Genomic DNA, 23,259 nt, shown 5'->3' on the forward strand with positions numbered 1-23,259 from the left:
ACCGACATCTCGCTGCCCAGGACACCCCCGGCTTGCTCACAGGGAAGTATAAGGCGCAAATCCTATTCAGCGATATAAAGGAAGAAAAAAACGTGAGTACCACTTTCTCCTACTTCATTTACGGGTGCTGGCACGTGCATCATCTTTACCATACAGGTGACTCACCACGTTTCACATCTAGATGTGATCCTCAGCGACGCATTTTTTAGAAATTGAGCCTCAGTATGCCAAAGGCTTTTTCCTCGGAGTCAATAGGCCTGGGTAATGAATTTACAAATAAATTCGCCAGTTTCTGGTGAACCCCCCCCCAGCATTCAAACACATATGAAGTGCAGCTCAGTGGACTCTCATTCCGGGAAGCATTTTATTACCTTATTATTTCAGGAAGATATGATAGGAACAGTAATGTCAACACTAACCTTCCAGTCTAACAGCACCGATTTTTCTACTCCTTTACCTCAAATCTAAAGTATTTGGTAACTTTTGTTCGAGTATCTGAAGGCTTCTAAAACAACCTTTTGCAGGGGGAGATAAAATTACTTTTCTGTTCAAGGGAAGCAGATAACCACTGGCATTCACTCGATGACGAGTTTCCCTTTTTCCCCCTCTCTTTTAAATGAGCAGCGTGTACTGAAGGAAGGCTGTAAAACATTGACTACAGCACAGCAAACAAATGGTTTGGCTTGCCTGTGAAACTCTCTCCACACTTTCTACTCCGCGTATAGCTGCCATTCTGTCATGGCTACCTCCACTATGATTCCTATTGAACTCAAATTTGGCTCAGAATTGCAAGCAAGTCCTATTTGCAGGCAGGCAGAATTCATGCAAACAAAACTGAAATGATAATTGAGAGAGAGAGTTTTTGAATAAATGCTGTATTTGTCCTAGTCAATACCCCTCTGTGGTTCCAATTCTGTTTGTCAAAAGGACGGATTATTCCCTGAATGTTTAGCTTACGCTGAATGTGAACGGGCACACGGGCACATAGACAGAGAATCCCTCACCAGGAATTGTTTCTCTTTGTTACAGACTATGCAAAGTCAAAATCTGATTCTAAAAATGCTCCTTACTAAAGCACAGATTTCTTGTACGGGCCACACACGACTATTGGTGTTGCTCCCTCCAGCCCGTCTGCGGAGCTGCGGGAGGCAGGAAGGCAAGGGAGGAGCTGCACGGGAATTCAAGGACCCGGCCAGTTTGCAGGGATCAGGGACGTACAATGGCAACCCATGTTCCCATTGCATGACTGAATGTAAATACATGCAAAAATCTCTTTTTAAAGAACCATGAATGGCAAATGCTAGTCCACAAAACGTTCTGTGGATTTACATTAATACTGTTATGTCGCAATTTATGGCCGGCACATAGGGGAGAAGTGCATACCTTGTCTCATTGCAATGCAAACAACAGGGCACGGGACCAGGCTCATCCTTCATTCACTCTAAAAGAACATTTAGATATTGATATCAAATTAGCCCACATAATTTTACTAGTTTCAAAGTTAAAGTGGATACTATGACATATCTGGTTCAGGTTCCTCAATTCACATCAACCAAACTTTGTTTAACCTATTTTCTAAGTTCTGTAATTCATACAAATTGGGATCCAGGTACATCTGCTCAATGGAGCCTCCCAGTATCCACCATTCCAGGTCTAACTCTTCTGGTTTTGAGTTTATCGGTTCAGAAGAACGCAATAAGTAAAATACACTGACAAAACACAATCACTGTCTTCTTTACGGTGTCTATCACATTTCTGTGATGAAGAATTTAAATCAGTGTTGTCTATCGTTAGCAAGGTGCCAGCAACCTCAGGAAAAATGAAAAAGGAAATAAAAATAAAATGTAGCTGCCAAAATGGAGTCACTGTCTGAATCTGGTCCTGTATTGGTTTCCATGTGTTTCTCTTTATGTTTGCAGTGATTCATACTGGCAGAGGTATATACTGCTGCCAAAAGCTGCTGGCTGCTAAATAGTTTGAGTATTTTCTTATTTTGTTCCTGGTATATATTTTAAAATAAGGTGGCCATCACCTTTTGTTTCTAACTCGCATTTAAAAACAACAGGACAAGAGAGGTGATATTTCAATCTCTACAAACAAAATCCTGAACAAACTCTTTTCAGCGACGTTGGAGAAAGCCCGATGCAGTAAAAAAAAACGAGAGAGAACCAAAGGCCTCAAAGCGATCCACGGGGCTTGCACTGTCGCCTGCAAGCCCTTCGGCAGGGCAGCGACTGCCCACAGCCAGCCCCATGCCTTCGGGTGTGATGACAGCAGAGCAATTCTGTTATTTCTGTCCTGCCGTTATTTGCCGTACCTTTCCACCCTTGCAATGGTCACAGCACTGTCCCTCTCCTCACATACCGAAGGAAATAGGTGTCTTTATACTGGGTTTACACTGAAGGATGAAGAAATCCAGCTCTTCTTTCTTCTCCATGAGGAAAAACAAGCTGTGCTTAGAGAGATGTCTCGTTGATCTAAAGAGCCACGCATACCTCCTTCCAAAGGTGAATTTAGCTCTCACAGTTAGGCTAGCATGAAGGTCAGTAGGTTGAAAATGTACTTGGCGGTTAGAAGGGCATGAAAATACGTTTCCACATGCCATAGCCGCGATGTACTTCTGCAGCCACTGGCCACAGCCACGGCGTGAAGGATGCTGTGAGGTGTTTCTGAAGAAGGAGCTGTTGCAAGAACAAAGAATGTGTTGCACAAAATCTCTCTGTACTAACTAACTGTTACTTGTAAAGCTGTTTACATGCAATTGCAGAATATTAGAGATCTCCTGTTCATAGAAAATAGGATTCATATTCTGGTCTTCCAGGATTCTGTATCCAGAGGAGGCAACTTTTTGTCTCAAACAGCTTTATAGCAGATGCCAAGCCAGAACTCCTGAAAGAGCCTCACACGGTGTTTCTGTACTTTGACGTTAGCCTAAGTCACAGCGATGTTCAAACAGGTGGGGGAAAGAAGCCCAGCAGCAGAAATTGAACCTCTGAAGTCCCAAAGTATTGACAGAGCTCTGAATCTGTTACTAAGGTATCTATCTGCGCAACTTCATCTACCTCCATGTTGAAAGTTGGAGGATAAACTTAAAAAAAAAAAAAAAAGTATTCTATTCTTGAAGGCTGCTTACAAGTCTGATGGAGAAAAGCAAACTTCCACAAGACTGGGAATGTGGAAACCTCCGATACCCTGCAGCAGGAAATATGTATCTTCTGAACACTTTTGAAAAACTGAGTTTTCCAGTCTAAAATAAATTACAGACTAATCCTTTAGTCTCATCTTTAGGCTAAGTATTAAAGACCTAGTTTCACCCTAGTACACTTTCTGAGAGTAAACACAGAAGGAAGATGTGTTCTGCCCTAAAGATCATTTCATGTATTTAGGCATTTTACGTCTCAACACTGCAAACAATTAAACGGGGCAACCACAAACTACAGGCAGTTTGTAATCTAACATGCTCTAAAATCTTTGCAAGACTGGATCGTTATTCAGTAAAATAATGGGACCAGAAGTGGCAAATATAGGCAAATATCCATTCAAACATACAACCAAGTTCATCTTTTCAGACATTTCTTCAGAGCAGCAGTGCTCCTGAAAACCATCACATCTTTCTGCGATTAGATAAAAATCACAGCAGGCAACTAACAGGCATCAGAGATGTGCAATCACAATTAAACAAAACCAGAAAGAAACGGAGAGAATGTGTCGACTAGATAACAGAGCAATATAAAATACATAAGCTAATGCATCACCTTTGAAATCAAGGGAACACGGTGATAAGACGTGAGTGAAAAACCCGGGAAACCTCTCATAAAAAGTAATATCTGATCCATTTATCTTACAATCAAGGGTGGCAAAATCTTTTGCTTCACTCTGAGACAAAAAGCATTAGCTAAGGTGTCTAAGAGCTGCTTAGCTGGAAATCTGACCAGTCTTGAAGAGGCTGTTAAACGAAGATTACAGTAAGCTGTGTTTCAAACTGTGTGAAATCCTAGGAGGTAATCAAAGCATCGCTCTCAACAGAATGACATTCCGCAGAGATGCTTCACTGTACCGGGAAATACAGAGAGAAGCAGCAGGATCTGCCCCGCGGCCACGGAGCACACCATCGATCCCCAAACATCTGCTCCAACCCAAACAAACACAACTGCTACCAGAGATCGGATCCAGGTCATAACCCTCATATTTTTAGTTGTGAGGGTGAACCCTGTGCCACACCGGCAGACCTGGCCGCAGCCTTGATGCCGGTGGCTCTGCTCAGCCCAGGGCGACGGGATCAGCGCAGCCCCCGCAAGGGTATCTTTTGGAGGTGTTTGATCCCTGACGATGGTTCTGTGTAATATTAAAATATTGTTACCCACCGGTATGGATATGAAAGATTTAAAACTAGTCCTTATACTGGGAGAGAAATTCAACTCTCAAATTTCCTCCTCTTACCACAGGATTCAGAGATACCTTTCCATTTACTCGAAATAATCAGAGCAAACTCAGTACGGTTAATAGCGATCTAAAGAAAAATCTAACCAGGAGGATGAACACTGTGAAATCACAGAGCACAAAAATCTTTCAGGAGAAATTATAGTGCAGGAAAATAGCAGAATAATGTTATTGAACAAAAGCTTTTATTTTAAACTGTAAATAATAATGTTTGCCTTGGGATTGGTTTTCAATTATAAGCCTAGTACAGTCACATCGTTTGTTATGTATTTAGCCTTCAGTATGATTGTAGATAATTACTAGATTGGATTAAATGAAAAATTTGGTAACACTCCGCGCTACTGGGCATTATACTAGTCTTGAATCTCCAATAAGAAAAAAAAATCAAATTGAAAAGCTCTAACTACACTGTGATTAACACCAAAACGTAACTTTTTGGCTCTTAGAGACAATCTTAAAGCTGAATTAATTAATTAACTTAAGCTATATTTTAAATCAACTACACCAAGTATTAAAATGGACAGTAAACGTAAGAACTGACGTGAAGCACCCTACAAGTGGACCATCACGCTATATTGTGTAATGGAGTCATAACTTATCAGTTATAGCAAATACTCGCGCGCCTACAGTGAAATTTACACCTAACAGTTCTATTTTTATTATCTAGTAGTAATAAAGTCTTTCCAATTAATAGTAACTTTTACTATTTTTTAACTGGCAATAGAGAGCGCTACTTCTTTTTTCATAGGCAGTAAGTGTTATGAGTATCCTTACTGACATTTAACACCGTCTCTTTATCAGTTTAATGTCTTTTCTTCTTACGCTTCCGGCAACGTATGTTAGGCTTCTCCACTGCAGGGCTTAGGATGATGTATAACATTTTACTTCAAGGAAACACAGTATCTTTATATAAAGTGCGATGTTTTCAATTCCTTTCCTTCATATTGCAGTATCTCAACTGTACGCAGAATGTGAAATTACCTGTACGCAAAACATACGCTAAGTTACCTATTCTTTCTGCCCTTCAGCCTCTCTTAAGGAACCGAGGTAGCACATCTCTACCTCAGGGTTTTTCTTCTACCCTCTTCCAAAAATTCTTATCCGATTTTGGAGTAATTGTTTTGTGTCAATGCTTAAAACTGTTGTTACCTCATCTGAACAGTTTAATGTTGAAATTTAATTTTCCCCGCATATATATGATCACGTTTTGCCAATAGAGACATGAATGGTTATTAATTTTTTCCATTCCCATGTTACTATCTTTTAATGCAATATTTCGTGCAGAACCACCTCGGTGGAAAACAATAAACAAGGAACATTCTTTAGTAAAAATTCGGGACGTCAAATGATAGCTCACCACTCTGAAATTTGATGTTGTGTGAAAACTGCTTCTTACTCCAGTATTTCCAGTGGTTGAGCTGGAGTGAGTGGTTGAGCATCCCAACTGGTGTCCAAATGTCAACATATTACAGGACACAAGTGAAATGTGAATCATCCCTTAGCATGCATAGACTACTGGAGATACTTAGCATACTGATTTTAAAGCAACGGTGGCTCTCTGATTTTATTCTACCAACCTCAAGGGTAGATGTTCTGAGAAATAATATATATATTTTCACATTTCCCCATATATATACATTTCACATGCACTAAATCAGAAGCACTGCAGTTTGAGCTAGTTGTGCACTGAGAGAACGACGGGCTTCCCTATGAGAAGAAAACGTTGCAAGATACACTGCAAAGCATCATCTCTCTGCTAGCCTGCATCTTTAGCGTTAAGCAGAGATAAGCAGATTTGACTAGAAAAATCAAATATTTCACGTCTTTTTTTTTTTTTTTTTTTGGGGGGGGGTGGGAATCAGTTGGTATATTTAAAGCAAATTCTGAAGTCTCATGCAAATCACCTGAGTTTCATTTTTACCCCCAGAGGATAATATCTTGCCCACCTGCCTCTCCAGAACTAAACTTCCAAGAGAAAGTCCATTTTTCTGCACGCTGCCTTTTGCTCTAGTTCCCAGCAAGCACTCACCTACATTTCCTGAGTCTGAAGAAAAACATATCAGACTACTCACATCTTAATTGCGCAAAATTCATCTTCTGTAATCCTTAAAAGATGTTGATAGTCTGAATCTCTTTGGATTTCAAGGAAACTGGAGTAATTTCTATCGCATTTAGTAATGTTTATATTCACTGACCTTTGCCTACTCCTGGGGAAATCAAGAGGAGAAGAAATAATCATTTTGCTGGTTTTGAAAAACGAAGGGCCCGTCTGAGTTCCTGAGAGTTATCTGAAAAATCCTGGAAGGGGCTGAATTTTCAAAGCGCTGAGCAACACTTTGGCTCCTGCTCACATCGCTCACCCCTGTCAGGGGGGTAACGGGGCTCGAGAGCCCGAAGGAGGATCCGAGGCAGGGGGTCACGGGTGAGAGAACGAGGCAAGGCAAGGGGCCCCCCACTTGACACGAAAGCTGGGCACACGAGTGCCGGTATTGACAGAATAAGCCCTGTTACCACACTCCACGGTTTGCGTGCATCCCACAATCGATCTCTTATTTCCATCAAAATGATAGACAGAACAATCAAAATAAGAGGAATGCGTTGTATTATACAGTACTGTTTAATCATATGGTTGGTTTCTGATAGCGCTGAAAAGTATCAAAGGGAGAAAAGAGCTATTGAGGTTTGGGTTTTCTTTGTAAAGTAATTTGTGATACAGTAGTTACATACACACGCGGTATCTTTACCACCTAAAATGAATTAGAAAGACAAGTGTGATGACCCAGCCTGTGAGGCATAAATCCTCAAATTATCCTCTTTCATTTGCAACAAGAATCTTTGAAAGCATGAAAACGCTCACTGCTTCCTTGGGATTTCTCAAAGCATTCAGGTGGCAGCTAAATACTCTTCAGGAAGGAAATTACTTGGGTCAAAGATTTTAATCCATTTGGTCAAAACACGCAAGAAGAGAAGAGATGATTTTACTTTGCCTTCGGTGATGAGGAGCTAAGATTACTCCAGTGTTCTAAGCATTAACTGCACATTTGAAAAAGCAGTATTTTGGGCAGTGCACCACAGTCGCATGCTTCAGAACAGAAATTTTCTATCAGTTTTCCTGACAAGTTGAGCTCAATTCCGCCTCCTGTTAAGAGCCAGACTAGCTTAGGTTTTAGTTAGGATTTTTAGAGGATAAAAAGTACAGTGACAGTGCAAGCCTTCCTTTTACTGGAAAAAATGGATGCCTTAGCTGCTGAGAGTGAAAAAACTGTGCTGTTGAGAGTGGAAACTGTGCTGTTGAGAGTGGAAACTCTCAACAACTCTCAACAACTTCGCCGTTGAGGGTGGAAAAATAACCCAGCACACAGAAGGAGGGACGTACAGATGTTTCTGTCTATTTGTACGCAAAATATGGCTAATAACATCTTTTTCCTCTTCTAGTTTCCTTAGGTTTAGTGTTGCTAAAACCTATGTCTAACAATGCATTTAAAATTCAGAACCACGGAAAGAAAAAGGATAGGTAGAGTAAATCCAAACCTGAGCCCAGGTATGGGATAAGAGGTTAGAATAAAAATAATAATAAAAAATAATAATAATAATATAAAAAAAAAGATAAGCTCTTCGGCTTTCTTGATTTGTGGCAAGAGCTGGAAAGGAAGGAAAGCAGGACTACCCTGATATTCATCCAAGGATGGATTTGCCCTGCAACCTGGGAAAGAAAGAAATGCCAGAATAACTGCTTGAGTAATTAGGGCATTGGTCGACCGGAGCCCTCACCCAGTCTGTCAGACAATCCGCTCCTCTGACAGACGGGCTGCAGTTCGGTTTCCCACGACACGGGAAGGAACCAGAACTCCTAACTGCAACAGAGGGTGCGATAAGAGCACGGTGTAGAGAAACTGGTGAGCAGAAAACAACGTGCATCTCAAACAGGAAAAAAACCCCCACTTTGTGCAATTGGAAGATGAAATTCATACACCTTCCTTGCTTGTGAAACTCCTTAAAAGATCAGGATTTTGTTTGCTAACCAGGCAGGACTAGCAAGGGCTGACCATAATTCGGTGGACGTCTTTGTTTCAACTCCAAAAAAACATGGATCAAGCTCTTAGCAGATGAACATAAGGAGCCAACGGAGCTGTAAACTCACTCAATGTACTGGTGAAAGCAGGTTTGTTTCTCTGCCTGAAAACCCCAGGGAAACTTTGTTGCTCCTCCTCGCCCTCCCACATCTGCCCTTGCATTCAGGCAGTGGGATTATAACTTCTGAGGAAGTTACCATCAGAGTTACTGAGGACTGTAATCAGGTCTAATCCTCAGAGTTACTGAGGATTTGTCCCGATTTTCCACTATCGCTTCTTTGCCCTCTCTTCTCCTTAGTTTAAATCTCTATAGGAAATAAACTAGTTGAAAAGCAGTTTTATTTTACGGCTACAAAGCATTTTATGCCCTTTTGACACAGCATTCTTTATGCTCACCCTGAAATTCCTGCCAACTGTTGCAAGGCTGCAAGTCCTAAGAAATGGAAAAGAAGAAGAAAGTGCAACTGAGAGAAAAAACCCAATGTGATAGACTAATGGGTAAGACGAGCAGCTTGCTTTTTGATACAAAAGGTCCTCGAATCTTGATCTGCAAGCCCTCCTCCACACTGTTTATGCCCATGGGCAATTGCTCTGATAAAAAAGCAAGCACAGTAACAACTGTAAAGTACTCCAGCTGGTCACATCTAAAAGCACAGATACACTTAAAAATTTAGTATAAATAATGAAAAGAAAGGGCTGCAGTCCTCTTCTGCTCTTCACAGTGCCCACGGAAGGATTCCTTTCTGTTTGTGTTGTTGCATTTTACCTCGGGATGCTGGCGGACACACAGTATGTGGTGAGAGCGACCGTAACGACACAGTGAAGGCAGAAATAATTCAGATAGCTGTCAAGGAGAAAGCAAAAAAAAAAAAAAAAGGGCAAAAAAAAAAATAAAATCACCCCGAATGGCACAGAGGTGCGAATGGAAATCAGCAGCATGCTTTTATACCTACTTAATACTTCAGGATTATTAATGAAGGCTTCAACCACGTGCAGCCTTCCCCCTGCCTACCTTGGCAGCTTATTTAATGCAATGTGGTGCAAACTGCCTGGGGTTATAGGTTAGGCTCAGTACCTTACTCAAGCTCTGATTATTTTTTTTGCTATTTCATTGCAAACGGTACTTTACAAGATGAAACACAATTGGTGGCAGTGACGCATATCATCAGTCTGCACCATGAGCACACAGCGAGGTGAAGGACAAAGGCAACATCAGCTTGCTGCAAGCCACCGACCGCAGTATTTTCTTGGGTGCTAAAGTTTTTGGTCTATTAATAGTCCCAAATCATAGACTATCCTGAGTCAGAAGGAACCCACACTGCCTTTCCAATACCAAATACACGAATATGTCAATCTATGTACTAGAAACATATACGGCATCACATTGGTAACGGTGAACACACCAAGCTTCCTACTGGCCCTCTCCATTATCGCATCTCGTGAGCAAGAACATCATCCAAACGGCTGCCGCTTGGAGTGAACCAAAGCTTCTTGGTCCCTTTGCTGCTGCAGACACCTCAAACGCTTCACTTGACTGAGACTATCTGGCAGCTGACCAGATGCAAGGTACCAGTTCATCCCTAATCCTCCCCTCAATTTCGTTTATTTTCCTCTTCCCATCAAAATACAGTTTCCAAATTTATGCATAGAGTTTAACTTGGTATTTGTAACCAACTGAATCCGAGGCGTGGAAGCGAGCACATTACAGACACGCAGATAAAAAGAGAAATACCGCGGTGGGGACACAGACCTCGGTTTTCAGCCTGTCCGGTGTTAAAAAGCCTAATTCTTCCCAAACAGAGCCTCTCTATCTCACTGTAAAAAGCCATTTCCATTATAGGGTAATACAGACCATCAACACCTTTATTTGTTTGGCTGGGTTTTTTAAATGCATTAGCCACTTTCTTCACTTCGAAAATCCTATTTTGTGCAGATAATATAAAGTGCTGTTACATTACAATTTCGAGTCACATTCCCTTCACCATACCTCTCTGCATTAGGAAAGAAGAGATAAATTTTTAATCTTTTATTTTTAATGAAGATTAAAGAACAAGTTCTGCTTGGCTTGCCTTGGCACACCATACATTTTAATGTATATTGATTTGTATAAATGTCTCATTTAGAGCATATTTTTGTTAGTATTAATGGTTCTTGGACAGATAAGATTAGTCCTCCTGTAATACTGCCAATCTCGTTGGTCAAAGTTGAAGCACACATTACTTTGTTCTGAGATGAAAAAGGAAGACAGAGAGACAGCTCCTGAGACTGGAATACCAAAGGATCGATGTCCTCAGCAAGAACAGACGGCTATGATCTGCCGGAGCCAGCACAAAATTCTGCCTTATATTGACTACAAGTGGGAATTTTGTGCTTATTTTTGCTAATCATTTATTTCCCTTTTTCCATTAACTTCCATGGAATTCTGAGTTGATTTTATCAGGAGAGGGATTTATGAAGCACTGTTGAAGGTGAGCTGGAATCCAGCAGAATTTTGTTACTATCCTAGGTTGGAAAAGACCTTGAAGATCTTCAAGCCCAGCAATACAATAACAACAAAACAATATAATAACAAAAGTGCCATACATTTGCTATGCTGCCTTTTTTTTTTTTTTTTGTTACCTACCATGGCCCATTCAGACATTAACGCTCTGTAATGCCCCACACGTGGAAATCTAAACTACGTGACCATGCGATCTCTCATGTAATCCAAATATAACACAGAAACTTCTAGTAAGTAAAACCATACGCTGTTTCTACATTTCACTGACAGAAGACAAAAAACCCAAAATCAAACACCAGACCAAACTAACTGCCTCCCTGGCTACTCTCTAGATGCCATCTTAGATTATTTCCTATTTTCTTCTCTTGAGCCACCATCTTTTAACTCATGATGGCAAACAAATACATTTCAACAATAGCTTAATAAAGTTACACAATCCTGTCTTCCATGGACGTATTATTCCAGTAGACTGACGCTTTTGAAAACCGTGATTGATATTTCTCCAATATTTGCAATTGCCATTTTTGCCATTTTCCTTGCTTAGCAAGAAGCATCTTGATCTTTCATTTCAGATTGCAAATTCCTCAGCATATAATGGGGAATCCCAGGTCCAAATATCCTACAAATTATGCAAATGCTAAATAAATTCCTTTGCTTTCTCCAGGAGATGAAAAACAGTACTCCTTCCAGAGTCACCTGAAGGCATCTGAGGATTTTGCTACTTACAACTAAAACTGGACAAATTCTGTTTTCAAAAACTGCCTTCCTACGGCTATCCTTTCCTCCTATAAAGATTCAAAAACATTAATGCTGCTGCAAATACATCCTGAACCATCTAGTCCTATCAGTGTCCATTACCACAGTGAAATTGTTTCATGGACAAATTGTCCATTTGCAACTTGATCCGTGTCTTTTGTTTCACTTTTCACCCAAGCAATACAATTACAAATCAATTACACTCTTTTTCTAGACCTCACTCCTTTTTAAAATGGATGTCACCATCTCTAAACTTAATGACCGTCTCTCCAAAGGCACCATCCCTTCTTTTGTAACCACAGATGCGGAGCAGGACCACGGGGTATGGAAGTACAAATGGAGGACAAGCCTTTAATACAACGTTCTGGAAAGAACAGAGAACAATCAGGGAAACTGAGATGTGGCAACACTGTAATTTTCAAAGCATGAAGAAGTCAAAATCAGATCACTAATGAGAAAACAGGCTTTGGAAATTATTCAGCTGCAATGAGAAAGGTAACGAAGAAACTTAACTGAAGGTAATCATAAATAAGTTTAAGACAAACTTTTTCTTATTTCACAAACTTGTCTTGTAACTCGACATTTCTCTGGCTGTGAGTAGGAGACACCTCAATCTTTCCTCGTTCCCTGTTCTACTGTACAGACCCCGCTACGCGCTGGCACGCTACAGGGCTCTCGGCAGCAACATCCATAAAGACTTGAAAACCCAGACTCAATACTACTATTAAATTTTGTAGGGTAATTTCTCCATGTCAGGGAAAACAGCTTTTATAGGGAAGTAATACCAGGTATAGAAAAATAAATTACTATTAGAAAATGCATTTTTCAAAACTAGTTAAGTGCTTTTCAAAATGTAGCAGATTTTGTCTTACTTCCCCTCTGAAAGCTCTGCCGAGCATCTAAGTGCTGCTGCCACGAGAGCTGGTCAATGACTGGCTAACTGCTTCAGCCAGGATTTCTACCCAAAAAAGCAATCCAAGTCGTCTTTGTCCATTTATTGAATTTTATCATAAATAAAAGTAAAGTAAAATGCAGTTCAGATAAACATCACAGCACAGAGCAGGTAAACTTTGATCTGAATTTAGCTCATCTTCAGAGTGGAAAAACAATTTCATCGTTAATGTAGGCCTACGGGAGCTGGCACCATGTGGGTACCGGGAGGTGCTCCCAAGGAGGGGGGGGAAGCGGGGGGAAGTAAAATTCACAATCACGACGGTGTTTACGCTTTGTTTTACAGAAGGTGTTTTACTCTGTGCTCTGTGTGGTACTTGTAAACCCATCCGTGTTTTTCTACCATGTATATATGCCACTTCACCTTGTTGGTGGGCAATTGCTGTCTTCGAGCTCTGCCGTTCCGAAATTTATCAGCTCCACCAGCACAACCATAATGCTTCAGGTCACGAAGGCCGTTTATTCAGCCCAAGCTAAAGCATCAGACTGCACAGTACTGTGCTACGATGCTACGAGACAAATAATTAAAGGCTTGCCCTGCTCCAGTGCTTTTCCGCAATGGGCTTCTGCAGAAGCAGGACCCACCAAAGGCTTGAAAAATATGTATTAAACTGACCACAGACTTTAGGCTTGCATTTTCAGCCGAAGAGTTTTAATTGCCTATTTCTGGTACCTTTTGAAATACTGTCAAACCAGAAGCAAGCAATTAAAATAGGTGTAAAAACCTGCTGGTGATGCAAAGAACAGCAGGTGAAGAAGATAATCGATGTGATTTGTCTGCTGGATTATGGAAATGGTACATCACTATTTTAATAGATTTACTACAAGGAAAAAAGGTCTACAAAATTCCACCCTCCATCAACAGGCACACACAATTCATAGGCTTGTTTCTCTACGGACTGATAAGCGCATAACGTATCCATGTGATTGCCAACTGGTTAGTCAAAGGACACAAGAGAAGCAAGGTTTTTAGGAAAACCATCCTTTCAATCGTATGATATACTGTAAAAAAGATATGACTTCCCCCTAGAAACCGTGACAACATATAATTTGTGGGTGAAATAAGAGAATTTCTTATCTTTAATCCTTAGTGAGAACGAATGCAAAAAATGTTCACTGATATAAATGACATATATAAAGGCCAGTTTGGCTTTGGGGAACAGGGGTCCAGTCAAGCAAAGCACTGGAACATATGCCTAATTCTAAGTATAATTGACTAAAGTGGCTAAAATTGAGCACCTGCTTAAGTGCTTTCATGGCTTCCTGCCTAATGAAATATTAATCACAAGTGGCAGAGAGCCATTATACCGAGAAGGCCTTATTTATACTGAATTGAATTATACAATAATTAAGGTATATATAATCAGCCATAGTAGTAAGTCTGTCAGTGTTCTCATCTGAATCAGCACATTTCAAAGAGTGCTACACCTACGGTGAATTAGTCCTGTTTCTAATTAACCTTGCTAGTGATTTTATTTTGTAAAGAAACTTGCAAAGCGCCTGTACACGCGACAGCGATTGCCAGGCAGCAGCAGCGCACTCCTGAGACCAAGCCCACCGCCTTCGCTCGCAGTGCCAGGGAAGAACACGGGGTTGAAGGATCGGCGGTATAACAACAAATGAAAAATAGGAATCACTTAAAAACCTCAAAATTATAGAAATAGTAGCTACGTTGTCCATGAAACTGGTGGTAAACGTACACTACACGAGTTCCTTTACCCTGTTTAATCCTTTCTACTGCTTGATGAAATTCAAGGAACACAGCAATGGTCTTCAAGCCTAATTCATACTGGTTCTCTGAGAGCACGGAAATGATTTGTTAAACTGATAATTGCCGCACTAGACTTTTTTTCAAGTCAGTCTGGTCTTCCCATTACTCTGCTTAAAAGATGGAGGCTGCAAACATATTTTTTTTAATTCATTTTGAGCCTTCTCAAAATACAATGCATCCAAAGGATGCAGATTTGGTCTCCTGAAATATCTGAAGTTTTAGAAATTTTAAAACTACTACTAACTTTTCTATACACCTCTTTTTTCAAAGACAAAAGAGGTATTTGGTCAAGACTTTGCCTGTGCATTCTTTAAAATGTCAAGGTGTTAACTCCTTTATTAAATGGAACTTAATTGTTGCAATGATGAATAACAGCAAAACCGGAGTTATATTTTTATCACAATATCGGTTTCACAAGGATAAACTGACATACTACTCTCTCTTTTTAAACTTCTGAAATACAATAATTATATAATTTTGAAAGAAATCATTTTCCCTACATTTCCTAGAGCCAACTCAAATATAAAAAAATTCATCACAAAACCAAACAGATCAAAAAAGAAAGTGGTCTCAAATCTTTTTTTTTTTAGTCCTTTTTTACTCAGCATTATGGCAATTACTGCTCGTACAGCATCAGATTAAAATGAAGTTGACAGTGCTGGTTCTTACTTTATCAGGTCACAGTTCAAGGAGTCTGACGTTCTCCATGAGATTTTAATATATCAAAAAATATTTTTTAATTAGGCCTGAGCATCCTGCAAATAAAATATTGCACAGATCAAACCAAATAAATGTTTGTCAAATGCCGTTTGGCATTTCCTACCAAATGGGGATAGTTTTGCTCCATATGATTTTAGATGTGTGTAAACACAGTCTGCCAAGTAAAGACTGATGAGAACTTGTACGTGTGCTGTATTTTGAATAATCTACTCATTCATCTCGTTCTGGCAGAGTGTTTTAGTTTAAAAAGATGAGACTTTGGACAATATAACCTTATTAAAATAAGCTTTCACTGCACAGCAAAAAACAAACTCTTGCCTAAGGATAATTGTTGATGTTACTGTTTTCAAGCGCTGATCTTTTTAGAAAAGGAAGCAACTCAGGGCTAGTACCTGCCTTTAATCACATTCCCACAGTAAACATCATCTTAGGGCAGAAGTGGCTGCATTTACATAATGTGATACAGGTGCCCTGGGCTCTCCGTACAATAAATCCACCCTGCGCAGACGATGATGTGGATCTGATGAACCAGCTGTCAAGCACTGACCAGCCAGGCTCAACCATGATGCTGGGGGTGGACTGGGTATGGGGGGACCAGGTGCAGAACACCAATGTGCAGGGCACTGCCTGACCATTGAATGGAAAATTTCCAGTTGGACTCAACAGTGATTCGTAACAGATGAGGCAAATCCAAGAAACACCTGTTAGCTTTGGGAAGAAGAAAAAAATTGGCACCATGATCCTTCACCAAATGAGTCACCAGAACATAAAGGAAGAAAAGGCATTAAAAGAAAAGAATGAATTTTACTTTCAGATCTGCAAGCTACATAAGAATATTTAATATTTGTCACATTCTTTCTAGTGGGACAGTGACTCATTTAGATCAGGATTCTTTCATAATTCAGCTTCAAGTAAATTACAAAAGGAGCTCTCAAACAAAGAACACATTAAAGATGAGTTTAAAGAAGACAATGCTCTAAAGGAGTACTCAGCTGTGCATGCTCCCTCAGACAATGTCACTCTGTGTATAAATATAACTTATAATGAGGTGTTACCGGTATGGTTTTGGCAGCTGCAAGCAAGAACGCCTTGGAGTTTAAAGGCACCTCTTCCAGACACAGAAGTGAGCTTCTGCAACACAGACTACAAAGCTGGCAGATGACCCTGGCCAGGCAGGATGGTGACCGTCACTGCGCCGGAGAGCGGGTGGGCAGGCCAGGGCCAGCAGGCACAGGAGCGAGGTCTGCGGTGGAACGGGTCCTCGCAGCGGCTATTCGAATGCTACGGTCTGCAGGGATAAAGCACAAGATGTCTGGAAAGAGTTTTCACTTCGTATGTTTTCTTTGTCTTGTCTATAATCACGACATTGCAGACTCAGGGAAGGCTTTTAGGTTCCTACTTAGTGAATCTTATTTTTAACTACTCTAAAAATTTGAACCATAAATGCAAACACTGTTTAAAAACATCATCTTAAAGATCTACAGTAAAGCGGTGAGTCAGATTTTTGTTTCAATTTCCAACACAGAAGTTATTTGTTACTCAAAATACTTGCTTTACAAATGCTGATAGCCCTCAGACTGTGTTACTCAAGGAGTAACACAAATTAGAGTTTAGACATCCAGCTGTAGGGAAAAAGAAGCTACTGACCTACCTTAGATTGTATCTGTCGTGTTTCAGAGCTTTCAAGTATCATCTAGAATGAAACAGGTCATAAATAAATGGTCTAAGAAAACATTTAAGATTGCTGCAAAATCAATTGAGCATGAATGAGAAACCCTTTGCGATGCCCGGCAGTGCTGCGATGGAACTCCTGCTTTGACTCAAAATAATGATCAGCAACTGAAAAAGCCTTCTCACGCAAGTGGCTTAATGAAGACCGTCGATGGAGGGGTCAAAATACCTTGGGCTCTTTTTGGCAGAGATCCTGAAGAGGGTAATGAACGAAATCAAAATGGAAATCCACCTCCAACCTACCATATGTCTGCTGCATTTCTACATCTGTGTTTATAGCGAGCAAGTCCCTGCATGCACTGGTTAGAGAGCTTTCGAGAACCGAGTTCAGATAATATTATTATTAGCAAAGGGGAAAACGGGCTTAATAATAATGTCATGTAGGTCATCAAATTGCCTTGGTCTCCAGAATGTTGGCAGAGATCCCTGACAAGAAAAGCTAACGTGGATTACTTCAGGAACTCAATGAACTGTGGACAACTTATGTCTGTAGAAATTATGTTATTACAGGATTTAAAATATTAGCGCCTCAGAAAAATTCAATACACTAAAACACTGGACGGGCGAAACAGCATGCACAGCGATTCAGTACCGGTAATACTGCCTGGTATTACATACAGTTCCCATCACACCACATCTCATCTGACTTGGAAAATTAATCTGGTTCTCAAAGGTGAATTATATTTATTTATCATGCATTTCTTTAGGAATGCTGTGATAACAACTGTATACGATGGCAACAATCAGTTTGCCCTGAATTAATTTTCCCCTGAAGTTAAAACCTCTATTCTTGGGCTCAGCTGGGGTAAAATGAGTAGACAACTGTATGCCATTTTCACATCACTTCATCACAGCGTAATCTCCTTCGAAAGGAAATGAAACGGTCACATTTACCTAAGTGAAACGAACAATCATTGAAGGGTTACTCCCTACCTCAGTCATTTTCTTCCTCCCTGTGCCAGCTTTGGCTTGCCGGTGCCGTTTGCCGGAGGGTTTATACACTTCATCGCCCTGTCACTGGCTTCAGCAGGAGCTGCGGTCCCACATTCCCTTTATACTTCTCACGCCATCCAATGCAACTACAGATGTTTCCATTATCCATATAAATGTCTAATCCTTTTCTGAACCCCACTAAGCTCTTGGTTTCACTGAACTTTTGTGGGAATTAATTCCACAGGTTAATTATGCATTTGTGTAAATACTTATTTTCTTTAATGGTTTTAATTTTGCTGCCTTTCGGTTTCATTACAAGTCCCCTGGTTCTTGTATTATAAGAAAGGATAAGTGAAAGTGCCAGATTTACTTTCTGTATATGCAATTCATTATTTGTATATCTCCACCGTGTGCCCTCTTTATGTCCCCTCTCCGCACTAAACCGTCCCAGCGTTTTAATTCTTTCTTCACACAGAAGCCATTCACCATAATTAAAACAATTAATTTCAAGAAAAATCCAGACCGCTACACAGAGAATTCAGAAAGGAATGAGGAATAAGTTGAAAGAATGACTAAGCTTCCTCCATCTACTGGGACTTTTTGCAAGCCTTACACTGCACACATTTCCATACAGAAACCTGCTGCACTCAGGCTATCTGGCTAATAATATTTAAGTGTTTTAATAATCCGGTAAAGTGAAATGAATGTGTTTAATTTATTAAGAGTTTCTTCAGCAGCACTGCTGGGTTTAAATTCATGAGTAGAAGAATTTAAATTCATGACAACAACGTGCACTTCCATTCTTCCTGAACTTAAGAGCCTGCTTTTCTTGTCAGCAGTAAGTTGAAAAGAAGAAATCTAAAAGAAAAATTTTCTTTATCCCCAGTAATTTTTGGGACACAGCATTAAAAACCATCTAGTTACTTACACAGATACTGAGATAAAGACTTTTTGTAGCTGAACTTTAGCCTATTAATATTTAACAGCATCAACATCTAATTAACATTTCATCAGCGATAACTTTTCCAAGAAATACATGTGGTTTTGTATATATTTGGCTGATGGTAAGATGGTATGGATGGCATATCTCCTTTTAGGAGAGACTTAACTAGAGGGAAAATTTTCAGGCCTTGTGCTTTGTTGGGATGAGTTCCTTACTAGATTGTAAACTGAGGTAGGATATAAATTACATGACAGTCAGTCCATTCTCCTCTTCTCTCTCAAAAAAGTGTGGGAGCAAACTGGAATTTTTGCAAATGTATTCCACGCTGAATTTCCTCAGTGCATTTGTTGAAACGTGTAAGTTGCAATGCTGGATTCATCCCGGCCGACTCAGTAAAGCTCACTCAATCTACTGGAGAAGCGGAAGCTATGACGGTTCACAGTGACTGTTTACTTACGTTGCCCATTACATTAAAAACAGAGTTACTGCAGCGCAGCACAGTCTGTACGCCTCAATCTGTACAAATTGAGGATGAGGTCTGTCTGCAGGTCTAATAAATGCTAGCTTTTTCACAAGAAAATCTGCGGTGTTTCAGGGATTCTCCATAAAGTACGGCCCTTCTCGAAAATCTACTCGCGTATGATTTTTTTCCTTTTGATCGCAGAAGCAGCAAGGTTGTGACGCGCCGTGGTTGCCCGACTCCTTCAGTGAGAAACACTCCTGGCAGGTCCATCTTCAGTCCTTTTCCCGCTGCAATTATGTCTGCCTTCCTCCTGTGTTCTTAAGAACAGGCTGGCATTTCCGAAGGTACATTGACGCAACTATTTGTTTATAAACTGTATGGAATAGTATTTAGCAAGATTAGTGAAAATAAACGGTGGATTACCAGGGGGAGTACCGGAGAGTGAGAGAATGTACATCCCTGTATATGGAAGGAGGCAGACCACCCAAACCAGAACATCTCTGATTTCCATCTCACTTAATTCAGTAAGTAAATAGCCCAAAACTAAAACAACAGAAAACCCTTTGCTGATCTTACTTGATAAATATAATCAGCAAAGTCTGAAGTCATGATACAAAGAGTTCCACTCTGATTAATTAGTCTGGCAGCCAGGGGAAATCCCCAGAACGCTTTGATACCTTCCTTTTATTACACTGAAAGGAAAGCAAGATGTTATTCTGTAAGCCACATCTAAAGGACAAGTAATACATGTTTATCAGGCTCGGAGCCACCTCCCACTGTGCGGTACCCTGATGATTTGGTTTATTAAGCTAAACTCTTAACCAAAGCTCTGCGGAGGGGTTGGATGTGCTCTTCAGTTCAAGTTCATGAGAAGTCCTGAAGCTTCTAATGATGTATTTATGCTGAATGATGTATTTATTCGTCTTACTTTGTAACTTCTTTTTACAAAACAAAGGTCTTTGTTTTACCCTTTATTTAAACTAGAGTGGATTAAATATCCCTTACCTTGGTCTGAAAATAACTAATGACTCTAATATACTCTAAAATACTAATTACTCTACATGAACCTAAGGCAAGGAACACTTTCTTCTTGCAAGGGCAACAAAACTACACAATAAACAGCCCAGCATCCTTTTGAAATGTTTAACATATAACAAGAAGTAAAACTGTGCCCCATAATTCACTTACTTTACACCCAGCTGCCCAAGGAGCAGTGGCACTAAACCATCACTGCAGAGATCCATCACTTTTGGTGGGCAACAAACAACACTCTTCAGGCTGTTCAAAGAGGGAGTGAAACACTTATAACCGCATCCTCTCTTCAAAGGACCTATCATTTTAATGAGCTTTCTTTAAAAGACACAACTGTGGTATAAAAAAGGAAAAAAACAATAGACTCCGAAAGCAAATCTGCATAATTTGTGTTAGCTAAGGTCTCTGTCACTGAAGTCAGATAAGATATGAAAAAATCTATATTTTATAAAGAGGATCAGATTTAATTGCATGCAGAAATAATATGTTCCTTTTCCTTTTTTCCTGGCTGTTTTTGTTTGGGGGTTTTTTTGGTTTTTTTGGGAGTTTTTTTTGTAGAATGCAGGATAATTGAATGAAACATTTTACCTGATAGAGGAATAATTATATACCTCGTCTGCACTTTCTCTCTTCAGGTCAGGCTGCAGCCCAGCCGTGGAAGCAGGTTTTCCACCCTCACACAAGGTAGGACTGGGAACACCGCCTCCGCCGGGAAGCCAGCCTGAAGTACCCCACTGGGAGGTCAGCCCTTCCTCTCGCACTTTGCTAAACGGCCAACGTTTCTTCCGTATGTTTCGATGACAATAGTTGTTTAGGTGTCCCGCCTCTCAATTCAAGCTATAATAACCTTCTGGACAAAATGTTTAATACCATTGGTCTTGCCAAAAACTTAATTGCATCCATTGATGCATCAGAAACAAAAGTGTTACCTAATGAATTTTTCCTTAACAGTGGCTTTATCTTTCCTTCTTCACTAATTTCTCAAGGTTATTGGACCACAGATCCTACTGCCTGCTACATCAGCACCTGCCTTTTAAGTCACCAATACCCTGACTACGCTTTTTGGGTATTGGAGCTCCTGACCTAGGCAGTAAGGAAGCTCTCCCAGTTGGTTTCTGATTTTTTTTTTTTTTTTGGATGATTATTGATTGTTTGAGATAGTTCACACAAAAAGATGGACACCAGCCCAAGTTTCAGACTAACTGAAGAAAAGGAAACTGGCTACAACAGAACAGCAGAGATCTGCATGAAGATATGTAGATGCTTTCATGGAAAATTAAAATCAATGAAGCGTGACAACTCTGATGGCAGCTGGGGACTGATAAGCAAAGCAGTTGGGCATCTGCCCAAATTTAACAATGTCAGCGTACCTACAGTTAAAAATACAGTTAGTTATCTCCTTAAGTCAAATCTTTCTTTTTCCTAACAAATTGAGTACCAGTATAAAGTGCTGGCCTAGTTGTTCTCATGAATATAACTCGAAAGTCTTGATTAAACCAAATACATCTTTCTAGCACTGCTGCACTGTGCATTCTGGTTGGACACTGAAAGGAGATGTGCAGCTGTTCGTGAGCCCCCCAGCCTGGTTCTCTTGAGAAAGCTTCCTCAGTTTGTCATTACTGATGAAGATAAGAAAACTGATTAAGCTACGAAACCAAGATTTCTAAGGAATATAGATGGGTTTGGAAAGAAATCAAGTAGCAGATGATGTACTTCATCATGAAGGTTTTGAGACCACTGTGTGTGGCTATTTGAATGATGCTGAGCGTTTGAGCTGAGATTGACTTCAAGCTCGCGTTTTGTCAGGTCAGACAAGAAGTAGCCAAGAACCTGACCTTCTCTCAACCCCTGAGTACTAACGGCACTGGGATGACATTTAAATAGATGAAATACATCTCTGCTGTAAGCAAGAATTTTCCATTTATCCGGAACATGCTGTCATAATTCTGAAGTGTCGATGTTTGATCTGGATCATTCTCCAGCTGATGACAGATGAGCAATTCCCTGTGCAGCACACTGTACACGGGCACTCTGTGCAGCTCCCAGTTGGAACGGTCTATCTGCCACGTACTTCAGTAAAATAAAAACCCAGGAGGCCAACTACGTGTAAAACAATGCAATAGTCCCACAACAAACCTTAAAATAACGTTGTCATTTCTACCTTCACCGAGAGTGGTGTCAGGCCACTGACCTGACTTTTAAGACCACCACCTTGGAGCTCTCCAGTAGGCAAGACTACAGAATCACACTTGTAAATCCATAAGTTTTACATTGCTAATTAAATTGGTATCTCTTCCCCCCTGCCCCTAACTCCAATATACAACTCCATTACTTACATTTATGTTTTAAAAATAAAATAAAACTGTCCTTAGACAGTTTATGTAGTACTTAAGGAGTTTCTTTGAAAGTTTCACCTTTGAGAACTCTTCAGCAGCACAAGTCTTCCTCTAATTCCCAATGACAGCTATTTTCGTTTTTTAGCATAATGCTGTTTTTTAAATATCAGAGTAATTTCTGGGCTTAGGAAAATGCCATTAAGCACTGCCCTTTCCAAATCACCTCCCTCTCCGATGAGATCAGAATGTGCACAGGCAAAGCCCTTGTTCCTGACCACAAATCAATATTTACTGCAGCAGAGAGGGAAGGAAAGGAGGAACAGAGGATGAAACGAGCAACTGGAACACAGAAGACAACAAAAGCTCCATTTCTAATGACAGTTCTTCTCCCTCACCCCTATTCTTTTTGTTAAGAGCAAGTGAACAACAACTACTAATGTCTTACTTCTGCTGCCATGAGAAATTCAGCAAACTAATATCCTTATTTGCTATTCAGTTCACCTATACAATCGCTCCCTTTGCTTTTCTACAATTCAGAGCATGGACTTGCCGGGATCTCAAACAACATTTTAGACATACAGTAGAGAAGGCAATTTTATCATTGCTTTTG

This window comes from Larus michahellis, chromosome 6, assembly GCF_964199755.1.
Source record: "Larus michahellis chromosome 6, bLarMic1.1, whole genome shotgun sequence".
Lineage (NCBI taxonomy): Eukaryota > Metazoa > Chordata > Aves > Charadriiformes > Laridae > Larus > Larus michahellis.